The sequence below is a fragment of the Carcharodon carcharias genome, chromosome 27 (genome assembly GCF_017639515.1).
Source record: "Carcharodon carcharias isolate sCarCar2 chromosome 27, sCarCar2.pri, whole genome shotgun sequence".
Lineage (NCBI taxonomy): Eukaryota > Metazoa > Chordata > Chondrichthyes > Lamniformes > Lamnidae > Carcharodon > Carcharodon carcharias.
The window spans coordinates 12,920,405-12,938,994 of NC_054493.1; positions in this window are offsets into that span (position 1 = coordinate 12,920,405).

Genomic DNA, 18,590 nt, shown 5'->3' on the forward strand with positions numbered 1-18,590 from the left:
TTTAATTCCTTCCAACAGGAGGAGCAGGTGAACTGCCTCTCACCAGTTTCCAGCTGAGACGATCAATTAAGTCCCTTCAGATGTACAAATCTTCAGATCTCAATGAACCGACTGACTCTGTCAGGCGTGAGGTTTGGTTTGATTTGCCTGACCGTTAAATCTCCTCTTCCATTACCCTGTAAAATAAGTTTACAAAAAATTACATGGAATATACATTATACAAACAGGCCATTCAGTCTATCCAGTCTGTACTGGAGTTTCTACTCCACAGGAGTCTCCTCCTATTCTGCCGACCTCAGCTCAGTCTTTCAGCATATCTTTCTAATTCCTTTACTCTCATGTTCTCATCTAGTTTCTTTTTGAAAGAGTCTCAGGTATTTCTCTCAACCACTCCATGCAGTCGTAAGTTCCACATTCTAATTACTGCCTGAGGAAAGAAATATCTCCAGTTTTCCTGTTGGATTTATTTGCAACTATTGTGTATACATGGCCCCCAGTATTGGGCAGGCCAACAAGTGGAAACATTCTGTCCGCATCACCTGCCCATCCTAATGAGGATTTTAAAGACATATATCAGAAGAGACAAAATTTCTCTTGGTTTGAATTTGCTGTGTGTAAATCCTCCCCTTCTAAACCCCTGTAAAAGGTGTTTCCAAAATCCATCCCTGTCAGTCCAGGAGAGAAATGCACAATATTCTCTCCTCCTGTTGACAGGGATGCGGATGACGGCGCATGCGCCCTGATGCACACTGTCACTGTAAAGATGGCGGCTGCGCGTGCGCTCTGCTGCGCTTTGGTCCCTAGTAAAGATGGTGCCGTTAACTCCGGCTTCTGACTGAGAACCGCGGTCCACAGCCGCCTCCCCGTCCGTTCGCTGCAACCACGGGACCACTAGCTCCTTATTCCGGCGTTGACACCACCGGTGAATGTTTATAAAGCTTCGCTTCCTACTCCGCCGCCTCCAATCCTCCCGATCTACCGGTTTCTAATTTACTCGCCTGCACTCGGCTCCTTCGACCAATTCCTCGTGCAGCCGCTACTACGCATGCTCTGCAAAACCGTCACAAGGCGCATGCACGAGTCATACCTGGTAATGCGCCTGCGCAAGGTCTTCATGCAGAGAAGATAGAGCATATTCTGCCCCGCCGCGAATGCTGGGTAACCCCTCGGCCATTGAAAGACGATATTGAATGGAAAATTATGTTTCGTGACCAGTCTTAGGGTCAAGATATAAAATTATCACACCAATTGATACAGCAACCAAAGTGTACCGGCCATCCACCATAGTTCTATCCTGTATGTGTATTTAATAGAAATTAATGCCTCAACAGTTAGATGCAAACTCACTGGAGTCTCAGTACGTGGGATAAGCAAGCAATTTCATTTTTTCCAACCCACAAAGAAAATAGGTGGGGCTGGCAGATCTAGAGCCCCCTAGTTAACCAGAAACATTTCAGCCAAGATAAAGCAGAAAAGGGAAGATTATGACAGTCACAAAAGACTTAATACTGTAGAAACGTAGAGGAGTGCAGAAAGTACAGGGTGAAGTAAAAATGGGAATTAGGAAAGCAGGGAGGATACAAAAAACATTGCGAAGTAAAATCAAAGAAAATGCTAAGATCTTTTAGCAGTACATTAAGAGCAAGTGAATAACTAAGGAAAAGATAGGGCCTATCAGAGGTGTACATGGTAACTTGTAGGTTGATGCAGAAGTTGGGGGCAGGGTTCTCAATTAGTTCTTTGTCTCTATCTTCACTGAGGAGAGGGATGATGCAGACATTCTAGTGAAAGAGGAAGAGTGTGAAATATTAAATACAATAAGCATTGTGAGAGAGGAAGTACTGGAGGGACTTGCATCCTTTTTTTATTATTCATTCATGGGATCTGGGCGTCGCTGGCTAAGTCAGCATTTATTGCCCATCCCTAATTGCCCTTGTTCAGAGGGCATTTAAGAGTCAACCACATTGTGTGGGTCTGGAGTCACATGTAGGCCAGATCTGGTAAGGATGGCAGATTTCCATCCCTGAAGGGCATTAGGGAACCAGATCGGTTTTTATGACAATCGGCAATGGTTTCATGGTAGTCATTGTACTCATGGAGATTGACTTTAAAGAACTTCAAACCCACTGTATTTCAGTGTTACAGCAAAAATGTTTTAATCAAAATAATATATATATGAATCCTGGAAAACTAAACAAACAAAAAGAACAATACACAGCAGCTCAATCATTTCAAAGTGATAAAGGAATGGTCGCTATTTCAGGTGGAACTCCTTTGGAATGAACACTTCCCACCAGCAGCATCAACCCGCCCGTCTGCCTCCCTGTTCACTGAACATTCCTTCACCCACTCATCCACCCATTGCACATCCACCCAATGGCTCCCAGCCCGGACTGACATTCAGCATGAACCCAGTGGGAGGGTGAGTTGGCCCTCAGGATGTCAGAATGGACAAGAGCTGGAAGTGGTTCCAATCAATACATTTTCTGTGTCATTATTTAAAAAGGAAATTAATATTTTATCAAACGCCCCTGTGTACACCCTTGGTGAATTACAATTTCCAGCCCAGACCCTAACTATTGCTTCTACATGATGCATCCTGTGTGGTTTCAGCAGAGGGAGAGACAGGCTGCTCACATCCCTGCTCTCATTGCCAAGAGGTTGTGGTCTCTACCCTCTGGGTTTGAGCACCCCTGAGAGTCCTGGCAAAGACTGATCCACCATTATTTGTGCAGGAGAAAGCTCACCTGGCGGGAGACGGGGCGGCATGTCAAGGGAGATGGGGGCTGGGTGGGGCAATGGGTGAGAAGTGGGAGCGCTTTGATCCAAGTTCCCACTTACATGTCTGCTTTCTCCATCATCCCTCTCCTGGACCAGTGTCACATCATTCCTCCCACTCTGCTGCAGACCAGCTTGGTGGAGATCAGTGACATGTTGTAAGGTCACAGATACAGTGTCTGTCATCCTGTTTAAGGCAGCAGACATCTCCTGCACGGCCATGGTCATGACCTGCATGGACCCATTTCAGAGCCGTGCTTGAAGCTCCATGGAGGCAGCCACTCTCTCCATGACAGACAGACTCCGGAACCTCCTCCAGCCCTATGACCTTCCAAGCTCCCTGCACTCCTCCAAGTAGGGGGCAAGGTGGTTTAGTTTTAATTTTACTGAACAGTAATCCAGATCCCCAGGCTAATGCTCTGGGGACATGGCTTCAAATCCTGATGGCTGGTGGATTTTAAATTCAATTAATAGATCTGGAATGTCAAGCTAGTCTCAATAATGGTGGCTACGGCACTATTCTAATTGTTGTAAAAACGCATCTGGAAAGGAAATAGGAAAAGATAGGGAAGGAAATCTGCCATCCTTACCCAGTCTGACCTACATGTCACTCCAGATCTATGGCAATGTGGTTGACACTAGTGCCCAGCAAGCCACTCACTTCAAGGGCAATTAGGGATGGGTAACAAGTACTGGCCTTTCCAGTGACCCCCCACATCCATGAAAGAATGAAACTAAAATTCTAACCCTTTCAGCTTCCCCCACCCACATCACTCCGCCATTGGGAAAGGTGCTTTCGCCTGCTGAGGTCCTAAGGGCTGGAATTCCCTCACTAAACCTGTCTCTTTTTACCTTTTCAATCCAGCTTTTGATCTTCTGTGAAGGGTCTCGGGACATTTTAATCTATTCAAGGGTAAATCCAAGGCATTGTTGTCACTGCCTTACATTGGGAGACTCCAGAATGTCACATAAACATTTGGAAACTTTCAGACTGGAAACTTCACTTTCAGTCAGGAACAGATCACAGTTTTACACACATCTCTGAATGGACAGCATGTTTTCTGAAATATCACCATCTAATAATCTTTTTTTAAATGCATTCCTGGGTTGTGGGCTTCACTGGCTGGGCCAGCATTTATTGCCCATCCCTAGTTGCCCTTCAGAAGGTGGTGGTGAGCTGCCTTTTTAAACCACTGCAGTCCACGTGGTGTAGGTACACCCGCAGTGTTGTTTGGGAGAGAGTTCCAGGATTTTGACCCAGCGACAGTGAAGGAACAGCCGATAAATTTCCAAGTCAGGATGGTGAGTGGCTTGGAGGGGAACTTCCAGGCAGCGGTGTTCCCTTCTATCTGCTGTCCTTGTCCTTCTAGATGGTAGAGGTTGTGGGTTGGGAGCTGCTTTTAAAGGAACCTTGGTGAATTTCTGCAATGCATCTTGTAGATGGTACATACTACTGCCACTCTGTGTCTGTGGTAGAGTGAGCGAATATTTATGAATGTGGTGCTAATCAAGCAGGCTGCTTTGTCCTGGATGGTGTCAAGCTTCTTGGGTGTTAGAAAGCTGCACTCTCCAGGCAAGTGGGGTGTATTCCATCACACTCCTGACTTGTGCCTTGTAGATGGTGGACAGACTTTGGGGAGTCAGGAGGTGGTTACTCAATGCATGATTCCTAGCCTCTGACCTGCTCTTGTAGCCACAGTATTTATATGGCCAGTCCAGTTCAGTTTCTGATCAATGATAATCCCCACGATGTTGATAGTGGGGGATTCAGTTAAGGTAATGCCATTGAACATCAAGCGGCAATAGCTGGATTCTCTCTTGTTGGAGATGGTCATTGCCTGACACTTGGGTTGAACGAATGTTACTTGCTACTTGTCAGCCCAAGCCTGGATATTGTCCAGGTCTTGCTGCACTTGAACACGGACTGCTTCAATATCTGAGGAGTTGTGAATGGTGCTGAACATCATGCAATCATCAGCAAGCATCCCCACTTCTGACGTTATAATGGAAGGAAGGTCATTGATGAAGCAGCTGAAGGTGGTTGGACCTAGGACACTATCCTGAGGAACTCCTGCAGTGATGTTCTGGAGCTGAGATGACTAACTCCAACAACTACAACCTTCTTCCTTTGTGCTAGGTATGACTGGATAGTTTTCCCCGATTCCCATTGATTCCAAGTTTGCTAAGGCTCCTTGATGCCACACTCTGTCAAGTGCGGCCTTGATGTCAAGGGCCTTTCACCTCACCTCTGGAGTTCAGCTCTTTTGTCCATGTTTGAACCAAGGCTGTAATGAGGTCAGAAGCTGAGTGGCCCTGGTGGAAGCCAAACTGGGTATCAACGAGCAGGTTATTGCGAAGCAAGCACCTCTTGATAGCACTGTTGATGACCTCTTCCATTTCTTTACTGATGATGGAGAACAGACTGATGGGGCGGTAATTGGCTGGGTTGGATTTGCCCTGCTTTTTGTGTACAGGACATACCTGGGCAATTTTCCACATAGCTGGGGTAGATGTTGTAGCTGTACTGGAACAGCTTGGCTAGGGGCGCGGCAAGTTCTGGAGCACAAGTTTTCAGTATTATTGCCGGAATATTGACAGGGCCCAAAGACTTTGCAGTATCCAGTGCTTTCAGCCTTTTCTTGATGTCACGTGGAGTGAATCGAATTGGCTGGAGACGGGCATCTGTGATGCTGGGGATCTCTGGAGGAGGCCAAGATGGATCATCCACTTGGTACTTCTGGCTGAAGATTGCAGCAAATGCTTCAGCCTTATTTTTTGCACTGATGTGTTGGGCTCCTCCATCATTGGGGATGGGGATATTTGTGGAGCCTCCTCCTCTAGTGAGTTGTTTAATTATCCACCACCATTCATGGCTGGATATGGCAGGACTTCAGAGATTAGGTCTGATCCGTTGGTTGTGGTTTCGCTTAGCTCTGTCTATCACTTGCTGCTTATGTTGTTTGGCATGCAAATAGTCTTGTGTTATAGCTTCACCAGGTTGATACCTCATTTTAAAGTATGCCTGGTGCTGCTCCTGGCATGCCCTCCTGCACTCTTCATTGAACCAGGGTTGATCCCCTGGCTTGATGGTAATGGTAGATTGGAGGATATGCCAGGCCATGAGGTTACAGAGTGTGCTCAAGTACTATTCTGCTGATGGCTCACAGCACCTCATGGATGCCCAGTCTCGAGTTGCTAGTTCAGTTCGAAATCTATCCCATTTAGCATGGCGATAGTGCTACACAACATGATAGAGGGTACCCTCAATGTGAAGGTGAGACTTTGTCTCTACAACAACTGTGCGGTGGTCACTCTGATCGATATTGTCACGGACAGATGCATCTGTAGCAGGCAGGTTGATGAGGTCAAGTATATCAAGGATCAGTAAACCATTCTCAGCTGTTATGGGTCGTGTGTCTTTTCTGAATATTTAACTGATGTATCATATCTAAACTGTTGCCTCTTAGTAAAATGCTGAAAAATCACCTATGACTTCAACTCCCCTTTTGGATAATCTGTAAGTCTCAGACTAAAATCTTAGTTTCCAGCATTCATCGTTAATCTTACTGGCTCTAAACACAGTTGTAAAGGAGCTTTCTTTTCTGTGCCTAGGAGCTCTGAACCATGGAAGAGAGCGGCTGGGATACATTTCTTACACACCTCAGGATTAACCCACATGTTCAGTCCAGGATGTGATTAACAGCAGCAAAAACAGCAGAATCCAAATCCTGCAATCACTCATGAACTTGCTGGTGTCTCAGCAGATCATTGCTGCTTTTAAAGTTCTCCTCAGGGTCAGAACATTTAAAGGGTTTCATATCAGAGTGAATACGCTGGTGTTTCAGCAGGTTGTATGACTGAGTGAATCCCTTCCCACATGCAGAGCAGGTGAACGGCCTCTGCCCAGTGTGAATTCGCTGGTGTACAGTGAGTTCAGATGATCGCCTGAACCCAGTCCCGCAGTGAGAGCATCTGAACGGTCTCTCGTCTGTGTGAATACGTTGATGGCATGTCACTTCCCCAGAACTTTTAAAGCATTTCCCACAGTCTGGGCATTTAAAAGGTCTTTCATCAGTGTGAACTCTCTGGTGTTTCTGCAGGTTAGATGCAGCAGTGAATCCCTTCCCACACATGGAGCAGGTGAATGACTTCTCCCCACTGTGAATGTGTTGGTGTCTCAGCAGATACTTTTTGCTTTTAAATTTCTTCTCACAGTCAGAACATTCAAAAGGTCTCTGATCCGTGTGAACATACTGGTGTGTCAACAGGCTGGATGACTGAGTGAATCCCTTCCCACAAGTGGAGCAGGTAAATGGTCTCTCCCCAGTGTGAGTGCGGCGATGAATTTCCAGCTCAGAAGGGTAACTGAAACCCTTCCCACAGTCCCCACATTTCCACGGTTTCTCCATGGTGCAGGTGTCTTTGTGTCTCTCCAGATTGGATAATCTGTTGAAGCCTCAGCAACATCCAGAATATGTGTGTGGTTTCTCTCCACTGTGAATGGGCTGATGTTTTACAGGTTGTTTAACTGGTTAAGACTCTTTCCACAGTCTGTTCACTGGAACACGCTCACTCAGGTTTGTTTGTCTCGGTGATTTTCCAGTCACATTAATGCTTGAAATCTTTTCCCACAGATAGAACAGACAAACATTTCTCCTTCTACATTCAAAGGTGGATAATATTCAGGTCCTGATGAAACAAATGACTGTCAGATCTTGGTGCGATGTTTGGTTTAAGCTTTTATTTGCAAATCCTCCCTTTCTAATACCCTGTAAAAGGAGTTTACAAAAGTACCACTGTCAGTAAAGAACAGAAATTCAGAGCAGGCAATTCTAGTTTCTACGCAGCATTTTTTCCTCTCTTGTTTCCCCAACACACCTGTACCAAACACTCTCCCTCCTGGTGTCTGGGATGCTGAAATACCACCAAATCTCTGTTCCCCTGCAAGATGACCATAAATACAGAGATAAAAACAAAAAACTGCGGATGCTGGAAATCCAAACAATAATAGAGTTACCTGGAAAAACTCAGCAGGTCTGCCCCCCCCCCAACTTCTCTCCCCCAACTCCCGCCTTAAACCAACTTATATTTCACCCCTCTCCTAATATTCACTCAGTTCTGTTGAAGGATCACGAGGACTCGAAACATCAACTCTTTTCTTCTCCGCCAATGCTGCCAGACCTGCTGAGTTTTTCCAGGTAATTCTGTTTTTGTTTTGGCCATAAATACACTCAGCTTGCTGAAGCAGCCCCGCCTTCATAAGATCATAGGAAATAGGATCAGCAGAGACCATTTGGCCCATCAAGCCTGCTCAATAAGATCATGGCTGATCTGTTTCTGGTTTTCACTCCATTTTTCTCCCTGCAGCCTTAACCCATGACTTCCTCGTGGGTCAAAAATCATTGCAGCTAACTCAGCCTTGAAAATGTGCAATGGGGAAGTGAATTCCATCTTACAATGCCGCACAGACTGGTGGGTCCCTGAAGCCTCGCTCACTGCCTCTTCCCTCACCAAGATGGCCGCCTATGCGCCTCGCTCGCGGAACAAGCCCCGCCTTCCCCTCCCAAGATGGTGGCCTGGGTACCCGGGCCTGTCACCGGGGAGGAAGCCCCGCCTCCTTGATTCGCCCCGACTGCCACTCGCAAGATGGCGGCCAGTGGGCCCTCTCCCCCCTGGCCTGTCACCGCGAGGTAAACAGGGCCCTGTGGCCTCTTATTCGGTGCCTCAGGAGCCCCGGGAAGTTCATCCAGTTTCCAGTCCAGCTGCGGTTTCCATTCCTACCCTGTGCTCACAATCTCCTCCCGCCTTCCGAACTGTCCGCTCTTCCTCACTCTGTCACCATGACTGACACTGAGCATGCTCAGAGCGCACCCATACTGCACCTGCGCACTGGACTCCTACAGTCATTGATAGGGGACTTTCTACAATGCGGGCTGTTCTGGGTAAACTAACCAACATAGGGATGAGGGAGGAATCAAGAATTTTTTTTTTTCCCCGGTTGGCAAAAAAGATCTACGGATGAAGAGCACACGACGTGAAGCACAATAATTGGTGCTGACACAGTTTTTTTTTGGAGAAGTATATTTTATTCATAAAATATCTAAAAGAACACTATAAACCATTACAAAATGGCCACTTTGACAGTGCAATGATATTCAAATATTCTACATAGATCATTTTGCAATCTGAGATGCTATAATACAATCGTGCTACATGCAATATTTACAGTATACATCCAATGTGACTCACTAATTTTTTTTGGAAAAATATACTTTATTCATTAAATATCTGAAAGAACATTACAAAACTTTTCAAACTGGCCATCACAAAAAGTGCAATCATATTCAAGTTTTGCACATAGATCATGAGGTGCTTGAATACAATCAATGAACATTACAGACATTTCAACATGGTCATTACAGACAGTCAGTGCAATAGTATTTAAGTTATCTACATGAATCATGAGTATTCTGAGGTGCTTCAATACAATTGTGACACATGTAGTATTCGATGTGAGTCATACAGCCCGAGGGGTCAATACAATTCCAAGCCCCTCAGTGCACTATGACTGAAAGGTCCTTTCCCCATTGTGCCTTTGTGGCGGCTGCCCCAAGCTTTAGTGTATCTCTCAGCACATAGTCCTAGTCCTTGGAATGTGCCAGTCTGCAACACTCGGTCAGGGACAACTCTTTGCACTGGAAGGCCAACAAGTTTTGGGCAGATCAAAGAGCGCCTTTCATTGTGTTGATGATCCTCCAGCTGTAGTTGACGTTTGTCTCAGTGTGTGTCCCTCAGAACAGCCCATAGAGCACAGCTTCCAGTGTCAAAGAACTGCTTGGGATGGACCTAGACAAAAACCACTGCATTTCTCTACAGACCTTCTTTGCAAAGGCACATTCCACAAGGAGGTGACCCACAGTCTCTTCCCCACCACAGCTACCTAAAGGGCAATGTGCAGAGGGGGTGAGACTCCTGGCATGTCGGAAGGATCTAATGGGGAGGGTCTTTCTCACCACCAGCCAAACTATGCCTTGGGTTGGAAAAGTTCTGGAAATAAGACTCTCTGCCAATAATTTTGACAGTCTGTTCAGGGAACCATCCAACAGGATCCACTATCTCCTTTTCCCACAGGGCCTCTAGGACATTACATGCCAACCACTGCCTGATGGACTTGTGGTCAAAGGTTTTTTTTTAATATTTATTCATGGGATGGGATGTGCAGGGCCAGCACTTATTGCCCACCACTAATTGCCCTTGTTCAGAGGGCATTTGAGGGTCAACCACATTGCAGTGGGACTGGAGTCACACATAGGCCAGACCAGGTAAGGACATCAAATTTCCTTCCCTAAAGGTCGTTAGTGAACCAGATGGGCTTTAACAACAGACATCAATGTTTTTCAGAAATTCCAGATTTTTTTTTATTGAATTCAAATTCCACCACCTGCTATGGTGGGATTCAAACCCACGTCCCTAGTATATTACCTTTGGCCTCAGGATTACCCATCCAGTGACAATACCACTATGCCACCACCTCCCCTAAGGTGCTGCTCTGCATAAATTTATCCACAATGGGTAGGTGGTATGGCATGGGTCCAACTACTTTGAGTGTTCTGCGGAAGCGTGACCAGACTCATCCTTCACAACACTGGGGACAGGTAGATCCTCAGCACGTAGTGGCACTTGATGTTTGCATACCAATGGTCTACTCACAGCTTGATGCAGCCACACACAAAGGTGGCCATCAGGACGTGGGCGATGTTGGGCATGTTTTTCTCCCTTCATCTAGAGATTTGTACATCGTGTCCCTGTGAACACGATCCATTTTTGACCCCAGATAAAGTTAAAGATGGCTTGGCTGGTCGCTTGGCACAGGAATGAGGAATGAGCCAGACCTGTATCATGTACAGCAACACCGAGAGTGCCTCACATCTGATGATTAGGTTCTTACCCGCAATGGAGAGGGACCGTCGCTCCCACATGCCCAGTTTTCTTTTCACCATGGCCATTCGCTCCTTCTAGTTTCAAACGTATGCCCTGGTCCCTCCGAACCATATCCTTTTTTTTTTGCAAAAATATACTTTATTCATAAATCTTCAAAAACATTTCGAACCATTTCAAAATCACCATTACAAAAATACAATCCGGTTCAAATTTTACAACATGAATCACAAGGTGTATCAGTACAAACAATGAATATTACAAACATTGGCAGACATTCATTTTAAGCTGTTTAGAGCCTGAGGGGCTCTAAACAGTTCCCAGCCCCTCAGTGCACTGTGGCAGAAAGGTCTTAGGCAGCGACCCTTCCACATTGCGCCTTTGTGTTGGCTGCCCCAAGCTTAATTGTGTCCCTCAGCACATAGTCCTGGACCTTGGAATGTGCCAGTCTGCAACACTCGGTCGGGGACAACTCTGCGCTGGAAGACCAACAAGTTTCGGGCAGACCAAAGAGTGTCTTTCACTGAGTTGATGATCCTCCAACTGCAGTTGATGTTTGTCTCGGTGTGTGTCCCTGGGAACAGACCGTATAGCACAGAATCCTGTGTCACAGAACTGCTCGGGATGAACCTTGACAGAAACTACTGCATCTCTCTCCAGACCTTCTTCGCAAAGGCAAAATCTACAAGGAGATGAACAACGGTCACTTCCCCACCACAGCCACCTCGAGGGCAACGTGCAGAGTGGGTGAGACTCCTGGCATATAGGAAGGATCTTACAGGGAGAGCCTTTCTCACCACCAGCCAAGCTACGTCTTGGTGCTTGTTGGAAAGTTCTGGCGATGAGGCATTCTGCCAAATGACTTTGTCAATCTGCTCAGGGAACCATCCCATAGGATCCATCCTCTACTTTTCCCTCAGGGCCTTTAAGACGTTACATGCCAACCACTGCCGACTTGTGGTCAAAGGTGTTTCTCTGCATAAATTTGCCCACGAGGGACAGGTGGTATGGCATGGTCCAACTACTTGGAACATTTCGTGGCAGCGTGGCCAGACCCATCCTTCGTAACACTGGGGACAGGTAGGATCTCAGAACCATATACCCAGCACTGAAATACAGAAGCACATTTCACTGATAGAATTAAACATGTACAGCGAGCAGAGTGGAACCTCCTGAGAGCCCACCCCCTTTACAGTTAGTACGTACAGAACCACAGAATGTTATATTGCAGAAGGAGGCCATTCAGCTCATCATGTCTGCACCAGTTCTCCAAATGAGCATTATGACTTATTGCCATTCTCCTGCCTTTTCCCCGTGCTCCTGTGCATTGTAAATATTTAAATAGTACTAATGCCCTCTTGAATGCCTCGATTGAATCTGCCTCCACCACATTGCCAGGCAGTGCATTCCAGACTCAAACCACTCGCTATGTGAAAAAAATTCTCCCAACGTCAAACATATGAACAAGAATCAGGAGTAGGCTATTCGGCCTCTAGAGCCTGCTCTGCTATTTAATAAGATCATGTCTGATCTGATAGTAACCTCAAATCTGCATCCCACCTACCCCCGATAATGTAGCACCCCCGTGCTTGCCAAGAATCTATCCAACTCTGCCTTAAAAATATTCAAAGACTCCGCTTCCACTAGCTTTTCAGGAAGAGAGTTCCAAAAACTCACGACCCTCTGAGAGAAAAAAAAATTGCCTCATCTCTGTTTTAAATGGCGACCCCTTATTTTTAAACAGTGACCCCCCCTAGTTCTAGATTCTACCACAAGAGGAAACACCCTTTCCACATCCACCCTGTCAAGACGCCTCAGGATCTTATATGTTTCAATCAAGTTGTCTCCCACTCTTCTAAACTCCAGTGGATACAAGCCTAGCCTGTCCAATCTTTCTTCATAAGACAACCCGTCCATTCCAGGTATTAATCTGGTAAACCTTCTCTGAAATGCTTCCAATGAATTTTTTACAAATCACTTTAAATCTGAGCAAAGACGTGGAAAACCATCTAATTAAAATCAGTGATACATATGGTTACTGTTTATAATTGTGACTGGGGTCACATTCGAGGTACATAAAGCTGGCACCTCCCAGGTTTATTAACAAACGCCCTCCAGGCCTATTTCATCCCCAAGAATCTTGACCTCTGCCTCAACTTTTACCATCCCTGTATGCTCAGCTCACGCTGCCCAACAACCAGCCACTCCTGCACTGGGGACAGGGTTTCAATTATATCAAGATGGAACAATCAGCCTCTCCTACAGTGGGGAACTGCATTTCCCTCAAATCATAGTATCATGCAATGGTTAAAGCGCAGAAGGAAAGCATTTGACAAATCATGTCTGCGCCAACTCTGCAAGAGTAGCTCACCTAGTCCCATCCTCCATCTTTGGCCAGTAGCATCGCAAACGTTTTCTCTTCAGATAATTGTCCAATTCTCTGTTGAAGGCCTCGATTGAATCTAGCTCCACCACATTCTCAGGCAGTGCATTCCAGGTCCCACCCACAACATAAAACAATGTTTCTTCACGTCACCAATGCTTCTTTTTCAATCATCTTAAATGAGTGCCCTCTGGTCCAATTTTTATCCCAAAAATGACTTGCTAGAATAAACCTCTATTGCAGATCCATAGTGCAAGTGTGGTAAATGCCTTTAATATTAAGAAATGCTTCCTAAAGTTATTAGAGTTATTTGTGATATTTGGGTATTCCATCTGGCTTCTCTCTGTCAACATTCCCCACCTCAGGTTTCAGGAACCTTCTTCCTTTGGTAGCTTCAAAGATTAACTCCTGATCAGTGCAAATGTTCCCATTCTATTTTTTCTTCTTATAATCTGTCTTAGAATTCGCTTAAGCAAGCAGATCAGCAATATAAGTTGATTCGGCATCATCTGTAATACTAGCAGGAAAGTAGTGGCTGCAATTATTCAAGGATGTTGTCCTGTATTGTATACTATCTTCCACCAGGCTGATCACCCGGGTGGCAATAGACTCTTCAATGTTATTGTTTTGTTTTTGTTTCTCTCCCAGACGTTGTTCAATATGGATTTAAGGTTAAAACAATGGGGATTGGATGGTCAAAACTGTCTGCAGTCCCTGCAGGGTAATATTCACTTGACATTCTGAAGCATTGTGGCCCTTCTCCCTGGTATCATTCAAGTTTGTTGGTATGAGGACAAATGTTGTCAACCTGATCAGACGGGAAGTATGTCCCCATGTGTGTGGGTGTCTGTGTGTGTGAGCACTGCGTAAAATCTGACATCCAAGTTTTCATATCTGTTCAATATAGAAAACATAGGTTGTTTAACAATTTTAATACTTATTCACCTTATCTCATCAGTACAAGAGATCGCATTTGAGATCAGTTGTTTCTTTATAGTTATTCTGAATGATGAGAGTATAACTTTCTCCCTAGTCTATCCTAACCCTCCTGCCAGTTCATTTATTGAAACCAGGGACTCTCCTTGTTCTAATGGTGACATTCCCTATCTGCCCAGTTATCCCTTGAAGTCAGCCCATTGTTTCATCATGTTCCTACATTTCACCAACAAATGTTGAAATGTTTGTTCCTCACCCACAGGGTTTCATCTGTTTAAAGACACAAATAGAAAGGTCCAGTTTTCTCCTGGAGTTTGAGACAAATCAGCTTCCAAAATGATGCAGAGTTTCAGCCAATGAGAGAAATCCGGGCTCAGCCCCGCCCCTCGCTCACTCCGATTGGTTGGAGGACCAGCCGCACCCACTTGGTCCTCCAGTCTTATGCCTGTTTCTTATTGGTCCGGAGCTGCCGTCAATCAGCCGGGCATTGTGAGCTGGAGCATGCTCAGCAGGGATGCTGCTGCGGGCCGGTGCCGCGCTGAAAGTGTTTGGTGCATGCGCAGTGCGAGTGGTGTCTTGATGCTGAGAATTTTTTTTGCTTCTGGAGGCGGCTGAAATGGGAGGATTTGGAAACACTTTGTGGATCCGCAAACCCTGAGGAATAATTGTCAGCTCCTGGTTTGCAGCTGCGGGGCTTCTCCCTCCCGGGAACAGGCCCAGGTTAACGGCCGCCATCCTGGGTCAGCGAGTGGAGGATGGTTCACATCAGAGGATGGGGGAGGGGGGACAATAAATAAGAGGTTACATTTTGGGCTCAAATCAATGAGGAATCTGATCTGTGGGAAGGAAGGAAACGCTGGGAGGTGGGCGGGGGGGATTCAGAAACACCCGCTGGAGGCCCCAAACCCCCAATAAGACTCATTAATTTTATTGTCAGTCTGCAGACAGGAGCTGGAGAACTGAACCCAGGCAGAGGAGAGGGAGGGAGAAAACTGGGAGTGGAGGAAAGAAATGGTGGAGATGGTGAGATGGGTTTGGATTTCAGCCCAGGGAGGAGGCAGTGTGTGTGGGATGGGGATTTACAGTTCTCTGTTCAACTCTCTCACACTTTTTTTCTGTTTTAAATCAATTTAACAGGGTATTAGAAGGAGAGGATTTGTCGTCAGAAAATGCAAACAAACATCACTTCAAGGTCGAACGAGGTGATTCGATTTATCATAACCTGACTATCATAGGATTTTGAACATGGAACCAAAAAGCACCTGCCATAAGAGTGAGAGACTGTACACGTGTTGTCTGTGTGGACAAGGCTTCAGCCATTCATCCGGCCTGTCGAGACACAAGCGCAATCACACCATGGGGAAACCGTGGAAATGTGGGAACTGTGGGAAGGAATTCAATTACCCATCTGAATTGGAAACTCATCGACGCAATCACACTGGAGAAAGGCCATTCACATGCTCTGTGTGTGGCAAGGGATTCACTGCCTTGTTTGGTCTCCAGTCACACCAGTGAATTCATACTGAGGAGAAGCCATTCAGCTGCACTTTCTGTGGAAAGAAGTTCAGCCAATCATCTGCCCTCACTGTACACCGGCGAGGTCACACTGGGGAAAGGCCATTCACCTGCTCTGTGTGTGGGAAAGGATTCACTCAGTCATCCCTACTGCTGAAACGACAGCGAGTTCACACTGGAGAGAGGCCATTCACCTGCTCTGTGTCTGGGAAGAGATTTTCTCAGTCATCCCAACTGCTGGCACATCAGCGAATCCACACTGGGGAGAGACCATTCACCTGCTCTGAGTGTGGGAAAGGATTCACTCAGTTAGCCAACCTGCTGACACACGAGCGAGTTCACAAGTGATTGCAGAAGTTGAATTTTCTTGCTAATGCCACTGTTAATCACATCTGGGACTGAACCATGTTCATTCTGATTATTTAGGTTTGTTTCTGCTGATGTTTGATGTTATTCAGGGAAGATGGTGGCCTAGTGGTAATGTCAGTAGACCAGTAATCCAGCGGTCCAGGCTAATCCTCTGGGAACATGGGTTCAAATCCCACCACAACAGCTGGAGGAATTTTAAATCAATTAATAAATCTGGAATATAAAGCTAGTCTCAGGAATGGTGACCATGAAACCATCATCAGTTGGTTCACTGATATCCTTTAAGGAAATCTGCCATCCTTACCTGGTCTGGCTGTTGCGTGACTCCAGACTGACAGCAATGTGCTTTTCTCTTAACTGCCCTTTGCAATGGTTCTGCAAGGTACTCAGTTCAAGGGCAATTAAAGATGGGCAACAAATGCTCAAACAGACATGTCCAAGGCCCAGCTGCACATGGCCCCAGAAGCATCTTCATCTGGCCTGCCACATCATTGGAGTCAACCGTCCAAGACTCCCCAGACTAAATTTTGAAAAACGCGCAGAGAATCTGCTCATCCAATCATAGATGAGTTTCTTTGTGCATTGGCTGCTGATAGGCTCACCAGTGGCTGGCTTTGTGGGGCAGGAACAGCCTGTGATTGGTCAAGCATTATGTCATCAGTTGCCATATAAGTTTTTAAAAATGCCATTTCTGGCCGGGGTACTCAGAGCAACAGGTAAGTTCACCAGGGTGCTCAGAGCTGGGGAGGGTAGTGCTCAGAGCGGGGGGTGATCAGAGCTGGTTGGGGGGGTGGTCTTTGAGCTATGGGGGTTAAGTGCTCAGAGCTGGGGGAGGGTTAAATCTTGGAGGGGTGGTGCTTGGAGCTAGCAGACTGGGGGAGGGGCTGACTCGGCCCCAGCCTCCAACTCGGTCCTGAACACCACCCTGACCCCACCCCCACCTCCACCCAGACCCCCACCTCGGCTCGACCCCAGCCTCCAGAGCCTGGGACCCCATGAGGCCTCGGTGACCTAAATTTCAATTTGCTCGGAGCTGGCAGGATTGGGGGGTAGGGGGTGGTTCTTGGGGTTGGGGTGGCGTGTGCTCACAGCTGGTGGGCTCAGGGAGTTGGGAGCTTGGAGCTGGCGGGATCAGCAGGGGGTCGGCACCTGGAGCTGGCAGGCTTGGCGGGGTGGTCGGAGCTGGCGGACTCGGGTGGGGGGTGACCTCTGTTTTGACTTCGACAGCCACCGACTTCTGGCGGCCTCGACTTTAATTTTCACCGTTGGGGGCAGGATGCTCAGAGGTGGTAGTGCCGGACACCTGAGGCGGCATCCATTTTATTTTAACCCCGTTCCCGGAGTGGGCGGAACCGGACCTCCGGTGGCCTCACCGTAAAATTGAGCTGGGCCCTGATGCCCCCTGTAGAGGGAAGGGCAGAGCAGGGCAACACTAAAGGGGGTGAGCTCCAGGGGAGGGGGTGGTGGGTGGTACAAAGGCAGGCATTGAGTTCCTGTGCATGGGGAAAACGTGGTCAGAGACCTCACTGAATCAGTGTTGAATGGGCGGAGCAGAGAGCACTGTAAGGCCTAAAGCATGCACTTCAGCAACCGCCCACCCCCCCCCCAACCACAACCCCAAGTGAGAGAAAATCTGAAACGTGGGCCTCCAAGCGAAAAGGTTGGACAAGCCTGTTCTAAAAGAATAAAGAAAAATAATGTTGTTAATCCCTACAACTGGGCTGGAGTTTAATATTCTGGATTGACAGCTGATTGTGTTCTCGGGGCTGCAGTGTCCCTTTGAGAATCATTGTCTTGGGACATCTCCAATTAGAAAATGTTGATTAATTCTTCCTGACAATTCTTCCTGACTTGCACATTACACAGAGTGACACCTCCATTATCCACCAGAAAGAAGGGGAGTAGGAATTGGTAGAGAACCGAGAGTCCCCAAATATTACCCCTCCTGCCTGGTACAGAAATCCACTCATCACGGGACTGGAGACAAGTCCAACTGAAGTAACCAGATATTGCGCCTGTTTCAGCTAAACAGAATAAGTGACAGCCACTCACTGACTCATTTCTCAGGGCAATGTCCTGACCAATCAGTGTCAATCTGCCTGGTTTAAATTTCAAACAATGCTTGGCAGTTAACTGTCAATCACCATCAGCAGTGCATTCTCCATGGCAATGCCACTTGCCAACCAATCAATACTCTCTTCACATATAGTATAATTTGTTGTTTTCTCCCTTATGTTGGTATTCTTGCGAGTGTCCTAACGAGTGCAAGACAAAAAATGTAGACATCTCTTTTTTTCAGCAATAGCTTCTGTATATTATCCACAGTATGTAATCAAAAACTTAGGGGAATGAGCTCTCGTGTAGAAATAACTAGATTGACTAGAAAGTAGAATTGTGAGAAATGTATAAAGATATTTCCTTCTCAAAAGGGGGAGCTGTAAAAAATGGTACCTTTAAGACTATTACAGAATTATTATTGAATCAGCAGAGAATGCATGAGACTGTCTGACACAAGTTTGTTACTCTTCTCTCTCTCTCTCACTTTGAAAAAATAGTTCTATGCAGCCAGAGCCAGGGAAAAACAAAGATAACAGCTGAAGAGAATCTCGACAAGTGTCTGGCAGGAGTTAACAGATGGCACCAAGCACGAGATAAGCTGCAAAATGACCTT